Source organism: Zingiber officinale, chromosome 3A (assembly GCF_018446385.1).
Source record: "Zingiber officinale cultivar Zhangliang chromosome 3A, Zo_v1.1, whole genome shotgun sequence".
NCBI lineage: Eukaryota > Viridiplantae > Streptophyta > Magnoliopsida > Zingiberales > Zingiberaceae > Zingiber > Zingiber officinale.
The window spans coordinates 21,753,848-21,761,657 of record NC_055990.1 but is presented as its reverse complement, the minus strand read 5'-3'; positions in this window follow the sequence as shown (position 1 = coordinate 21,761,657).

Sequence of the window (7,810 nt, the reverse complement as noted above, 5' to 3'; positions counted from 1 at the left end):
CTCGTCTCTCGATATTTAACGTTGGAGCTCGACGGCCTTCCGCTCAGAGGGTTTATAGACGCCGGCTCGTCTCTCGATATTTAACGTCGGAGCTCGACGGTCTTCCGGCTCGTCTCTCGATATTTAACGTCGGAGCTCGACGGTCTTCCGCTCGAATTATTTATAGACGCCGGCTCGTCTCTCGATATTTAACGTCGGAGCTCGACGGTCTTCTAAGGCTAATTTTTATTATATACTCCCGAACGGCATGGGGTCTTCGTCATCGAGCCTCCGACTCGGCTAACATGCTCCCGGCCGAACGGCGCGGGATCTTTAACCTCGATCGTGCTTCGAATAATATACACCCCGCCCGAATGGTACGGGATCTTTACTATCAAGCCTTCGACTCGTGTAATTTATATGCCAGGCCGAACGGCACGGGGTTTATGCCTTCGAGCATTTGGTTCGTATAATTATACGCCCGGCCGAACGGCACGGGGTCTTCACGCAGTAGGCCGTTCGGCGGATAATGCTCAATGCGTTTTATCTTTTTGCTTCCTACATTACAAGTACATAAGCGGCCCAAAATATATACAAAAATGAGTTACATCAGTGCACCTTTCACCCAGCTCAATATGGCTGGAGATGATTCGCGCTCCATGGTCTATTCAGTTGCCGCCCGTCTTCATCCTCCAAATAATAAGCGCCCGAGCGGAGCTTTTCGATGATTTTGAAGGGGCCCGCCCAAGGAGCTTCTAGCTTGCCGACGTCGCCGACCGGTTTCACTTTCTTCCAGACAAGATCGCCCACCTGGAATGACCTGGGGATTACGCGTCGGTTGTAATTCTGCTTCATCCTTTGCCGGTACGCCATCAGCCGGACGGACGCCTTGGCTCGCTCCTCATCGACCAAATCCAGCTCCATGTTCCTCCGCTCGGCATTATCATCATCATAATTCTGTATCCGGGCTGACTCGATGCAGACTTCAACAGGAATAACCACTTCGCCGCCATAAACCAGATGGAAAGGCGTGACACCCGTTCCTTCCTTTGGGGTGGTTCGGATGGCCCATAGGACGCCCGGCACTTCATCTACCCAGCTTCCTCCCAAATGGTCGAGCCGAGCGCGCAGAATACGAAGAATTTCCCGATTGGCTACTTCGGCTTGACCATTGCTTTGGGGGTATGCCACGGACGTGAAGTGTTGCTCTATGCCATAGCTTTTGCACCAATCTTCGAGCAACTTTTCTGTGAATTGCCGCCCGTTGTCTGAAACAAGTCGACGAGGGATGCCGAACCGACAGATGATGTGCTGCCAGATGAACTTCTTGACCATCTGCTCGGTGATCTTAGCCAGCGGCTCGGCCTCCACCCACTTGGAAAAATAATCAACCGCCACCAGCAAAAACTTCCGCTGTCCGGTCGCCATAGGAAACAGACCTCCAATATCCATTCCCCATTGGTCGAATGGACAGGACACAGTAGCTGCCTTCATTTCTTCCGCCGGTCGGTGAGAGAAATTATGATACATTTGGCAAGATAGGCAAGTCGCAACGGTCTGAGCGGCGTCTGCTTGTAGGGTTGGCCAGAAGTACCCGGCCAGCAAGACCTTTTTGGCCAATGATCGTCCGCCCGGATGCCCTCCGCAGGATCCTTGATGTACTTCTTGGAGGATGTAAGCCGCGTCTTCCAAGCTCACGCATTTCAACAGTGGGCGAGAGAAGGCCTTCTTGTATAATTGATCTCCAATGAGCGTGAACCGACCGGCTCTCCTCCTTAGTAGCTGGGCCTCATCCCGATCGGACGATATAGCACCTGAGCGGAGAAACTCCATGATGGGTGTCCGCCAGTCGCTCAGGAACGTGAGGGATTCCATCCGGTCGACGTGCGCCACCAAAGATACTTGTTCGATTGGTGATTGGGTGACGAACGACGTTATTGCACTTGCAAGTTTGGCTAACTCATCGGCCGCTTGATTTTCTGCTCGGGGTATCTTTTGGATGATGACCTCTCTGAAATTGGCTCTGAGCTTCTCAAAGGCTTCAGCATAAAGTTTGAGCCGAGCGTTGTTAATCTCAAAAGTACCAGAGAGTTGCTGAGCGGCTAACTGAGAATCTAAATGTATAGTCACCCGTTCGGCTCCCACATGCCGAGCTGCCTGCAAGCCGGCTATGAGGGCTTCATACTCAACTTCGTTGTTTGTAGCTCTGTAATCCAGCCGGACGGATAAGTGCATCTTTTCTTCTTGGGGAGAGAGTAGCAGTACTCCAATCCCGCTTCCGAGCCGAGTGGATGATCCGTCCAAAAATATTTTCCACATAGCTTCCGGCTCTGAATTCTGCACCTCAGTCACAAAATCCGCTAAGGACTGCGCTTTGATTGCCGAGCCGGGTTGATATTGAATGTCGAATTCACTCAACTCCGTTGTCCACTTAATAAGCCGTCCAGACGCTTCTGGATTCAATAATACTCATCCGAGCGGGCTATTAGTTTTGACAATGATGGTATGCGCCAGGAAGTAGGGACGGAGGCGCCGAGCGGTGAGGACCAGCGCGAAGGCTAACTTCTCAAGCCCAGTATAGCGAGATTCAGCATCTTTTAAAATATGGCTCAAAAAATATACAGGCTCTTCTCCGCTCGCCCTCACTAATGTCGAGCCGACTGCTTGCTCATTTGAAGATAAATAGATACAAAGAGGCTCACCTACGGCTGGCTTGGCTAGTACAGGCAGAGAATTCAGATATGTCTTCAATTCTTCGAACGCCCGATCGCATTCTTCGTCCTAGTGAAATTTAGTGGCCTTGCGCAGTATTTTGAAAAAGGGCAGGCTCCGGTCGGCTGTCTTGGAGATGAATCTGGACAAAGCAGTTATCCGACCGGTCAAACGCTGCACTTCCCTCAGATTTCTTGGAGGCGGCATATCTTGTAGAGCTTTCACCTTGCTGGGATTTGCTTCGATACCCCGCTCGGTCACTATGTAACCCAAGAAACTCCCTCCTTTTGCTCCGAACAGGCACTTCTGGGGGTTTAGCTTGACTCCATATTTCCGTAGCGTTCGGAAAGTTTCCTCCATGTCTTTGAAGAGATCGGCCGCTCGGACGGACTTGATAAGAATGTCGTCCACGTATACTTCCCGATTTCGCCCGATCTGCCCCTTGAACACTTTGTTCATCAGCCGCTGATAGGTAGCTCCCGCGTTCTTCAATCCGAACGGCATCACGTTATAGCAATAGGTGCCGTCGGCTGTAACGAAGCTGACTTTTTCTTGATCTTCACGGGCGAGCGGCACCTGATGATAGCCTTGGTAAGCGTCGAGCATACATATCAGCTCGCAGCCTGCAGTGGAGTCCACCAGCTGATCGATCCGCGGCAGAGGATAAAAATCTTTCGGGCAAGCTTTGTTGAGATCCCGAAAATCTATGCACACTCTCCACTTGTTGCCCGGCTTGGAGACTAATACTACGTTCGCCAGCCAGCTCGGGAACTGAACCTCGCGTATATGGTCGGCCTCCAAAAGCTTCTCAACCTCCGCCCGGATGATGACATTCTGTTCAGCGCTGAAATCCCTTTTTCTCTGCTTCACCGGCCGAGCGTCCGGTCGGACATGTAGCTCGTGCTGCGCTATGCTTGGTGAAATTCCGGGCAGCTCGTGCATTGACCAGACGAAGACATCATAGTTTCTCTGGAGGCATTTGATCACTTCCTGTTTCTGGCCTTCCTCCAGGTCAGACGCAATGAAAGTTGTAGCCTCCGCTCGGGTCGGGTGAATCTGCACTTCCTCTTTTTCTTCATAAACTAGAGAGGGAGGTTTTTCAGTTATAGCGTTCACCTCGATCCGTGGCGACTTCCGAGCGGAATTGGCTTCTGCTCGAACCATCTCGACGTAGCATCGCCGAGCTGCTAGTTGATCTCCCCGTACTTCTCCCACTTTGTCCTCGACGGGGAACTTGATCTTCTGGTGGAAGGTGGAGACGGCCGCTCGGAACTCGCTGAGCGCCGGTCGTCCCAAAATGACGTTGTATGATGAGGGGGAGTCGACCACCACGAAATTTGCTGTCCGCGTCCTCCTGAGCGGCTCTTCTCCCAGAGAGATGGCTAGCCGGATTTGTCCGACCGGCTGAACTTCGTTGCCCATAAATCCGTAAAGGGGGGTTGTCATGGGCAGCAGCTCGGCTCGATCAATTTGCAGTTGATCGAACGCCTTTTTGAATATGATGTTGACCGAGCTCCCTGTGTCAATAAAAACGTGGTGAATAGTATAGTTGGCTATTACCGCATTGATGAGCAGAGCGTCGTCGTGGGGTACTTCAACTCCTTCCAAGTCCCTGGGCCCGAAACTGATTTCGGGTCCACTCGCCCGCTCTTGGCTGCAGCCGACTGCATGGATCTGTAGTTGCCGGACGCTCGCCTTCCTTGCTCGGTTGGAGTCTCCTCCTGTCGGCCCACCAACTATGATGTTGATCTCGCCTCAGGAAGTATTGCTCCTATTTTCTTCTTCCCGAGCGGACGGTCGGGGACGTTCCCTGGACATCCGGAGATTCTCCCGCCTCGGAGAGCGATGCGGCTCGGGAGTCTGCTGTTGTCGCCTGTCAGCTATCGTCCGATCGGCTTCATGAGTTCTCTATCGCCTGTCGGATGATGGCGATCGACGACCGCCACTCCGGGGAACGGGATGAGCGATCAAGGGGAGACTCCGACAATCCCTTGTGTTGTGCGTGTCTGTCCGGTGGAAGGAGCAGAACATTGGGGTCCATCTCTTCTTTGGCTTGGGTCGTGCGGCAGCTACCTCTTGCACGTGGGGCCTAGCATGGGGGGAGCGGATTGCTTCGGCCCTTGGTCCTCTGGGTGGCTGATGAGCCGCTTGAGGCTTCCGTTCGGCATGAGGAGCCCGCTCGGCCGGAGTTTCTTTTTTCCGGGCCGCTTGCGCTTCCTCCACGTTGATGTATTCGTTGGCCCGGTGTAGCATGTGGTCGTAGTCTCGGGGCGGCTTCCGAATGAGTGATCGGAAGAAGTCCCCATCCACGAGGCCTTGTGTGAAGGCATTCATCATGGTCTCCGAGGTGGCCGTTGGAATGTCCATGGTCACTCTGTTGAACCGCTGGATGTAGGCTCGGAGCGATTCGCGGGCTTCCTGTTTGATGACAAACATACTAACACTGGTTTTTTGATAGCGCCGACTGCTTGCAAAGTGGTGGAGGAAGGCCGTACGGAAGTCTTTGAAGCTTGTGATAGACTCGTCCAGCAACCTCCGAAACCACCGTTGAGCCGATCCGGAGAGGGTGGTGAGGAAAACTCGGCACTTCACCCCATCTGTGTATTGATGTAGGGTTGCAGTGTTGTCAAATTTACCCAAATGATCGTCCGGGTCGCTGGTTCCATTGTACTCGCCGATCGTCGGAGGCACGTAGTGCTTGGGCAGAGGGTCTCGTAGAATAGCCTCTGAAAATTGACGATTAATCCGCTCGGGCGATGCGTCCGCTCGGGGGGCTTTCCCTTTTCTTTCGTCTCGTCTAGGCATTTCATCCGAAGAAGATCCCCGATCTCGATTAGTTGCTGCGGCTTCAGGGGTGCGGAATAGGGCCCGATGGAATGCAACGGTGGCCTGTGGTGCTTCCGCTCGGCCACCAAACGCTGACGTTGCTTGCTGCTCCGGTCGCTCGGCTGGTGCTTTCTATTTTTGCTCCACAAGCTTAGCGGCCCTCAACTCGATTAGAGCGTCGAGTTCCTCCGTGGAAAGTGTCACCGTGTGTTGTCGTCCAGCTTCGTCCATTGCTTCCGCTCGGATGCAGGAGCGTTCCCACAGACGACGCCAAATTGATCCTGTCCGAAAGTTGAATCAACGGACGCTGGGCACTTGGCGCTCTCCAAGCGGCTGACGTAGATCGGCTGACTGTCCGCCCGGACCTCCGGTGAACCTGCACAGAAGTCGTGCCGGGAAGGGGTTCCCGGCGACGACCCTCCGACGCTCAAGTCAGGCAAAGCTCAACAAGAAAGTGGCTCCCAAAGTTGTAGAACGCATACCTCCGGCGATGGATGAGGGCCTTTATATAGGGCTGGAGGGAAGCGGGTGCACACGTACCGAGGTGTACACGTGTCCTTAGCCCATACCCCAGTAAGGGCCTGTCAGTGAGCTTACCTGACCCCATACTGCTACAGTCCAAGCATGTCTTCGATGGGACAGCGGAACCCTCTGTCGTAAGATTTGGAGTATGGCCTAAACGTGGAACATACCCACTGTCATAAAAAGATGTCCTTTGTCCTTTTCCCCTTTGCTTCCGGCCGGGTGTCCGGCCGGCCCTCCACCGGGCGTCCGGCCGGCTAGCCTCTGCCTTACGTCCGGTCGGGCACACATAGTGATCTACTAAGATTCTCGGTGATGTGTTTTGTGGAGACTGTTAGCAGTATGCTACCTCATGTTTCGGCCGAGCGTGCCCTCCGCTCGGCCCTACGATCTTGTACCATGAGCGCCGGGGCCCAGCTTCCTGCTGGGGCGCCTTCAATTAGAGCCCGGTCAGCCGGTCGGGCGTTCAACCAACCCCTATCCGGTCGGCCACCCGGCCCTTTGACTTCCACGTGGCGTTGACTCCCCAGAACGATGGTCCCCTGTTCTTACCTCCGGATCAATATATATATATATATATATATATATTATATAATCATTTAAAAGTTATGGGCCCCTCCAAGAACTTGAGCCTTGTGCTTGTGCGACGGCGGAAGAGCATGTGCACAGTGAAGATTTATAAAACTTAATTCTTAAAACAATTAATATATATATATATATATATATATATATATATATATATATATATATATATATATAACTGTTACGGGTCCCTCCCAAACTTGGGGCCCTGGGCAATCGCCCAGGACGGCCCGACCTCTGGGCCGGGATTGAAGATGATTCACATACCCAACGTCCTCATCAATTCATCGTTAATACAGAGGAATTAAATCATGGATAGATACTAGCCATTAGTACAGGTGACAAGGTATGAGGGGAAGCATCTTCGGACACGCTGAGTTTTAATTTTAAGATCTTATATAATAATATCCTATGTCTTAATTATCGTACCGTCATGAGAGAATAGGTAATGCAAAAAATACACCTGCAACTGGGAGAAGTATTAAGATATGCTTTGTAAGTACGATTTAATATATTAGCCTTTGGAGTTGAGTGATATCCACTCACTTAGGGAATGTTTCCAATGAGGGATGGACACTAGGAAGGAAATAAACATCCAAAAATAATTGATGGAAATATTTCTTCAGTGGCACTTTCACTCCATTTTCTTTGGCAAAAAGAAGAAGTTTTCTTTGGTAAAAAAGAAGAAGAGAAAAGGAAGACTTTTTTTTAATATTGCCTTCATCTGAGTTGGACAGAAATCTCAAATCTGATCTAAAAAACATCATTATTTTTTAATCTATTTTTTATTTATATTTTTTTAATGTTTTTAACAAATAAAGTTTTGAAATGTTTTAAAATTTTCTCCCTCTTTCCTTCCCTCCATGGAAATAGTCGGAGGAAAATATTTTGCAACTTTTATCCAATGAATAATTGTCCATCCTCTTTCGTTCACTAACTGTTTTCTTTCTGGTAGGAGACAGATCTTTAATGTGCAGCATAAAATCATTGCTATATATGTTTATGCCCCAAGAAATTTAAATAGAAGAAACAATTCTGCTGATGTTAAGCAATGCTATTTATCAATAAATTGGGTAATTTAACATTATGGAATATGAAAGAATGAGATGATGTGGCATCGAAGAGGACACTCCTTATTCCAGATAATTAGAGTGAGGGCAATGACTTGTGCTTGTTTGCATTTAAGAGT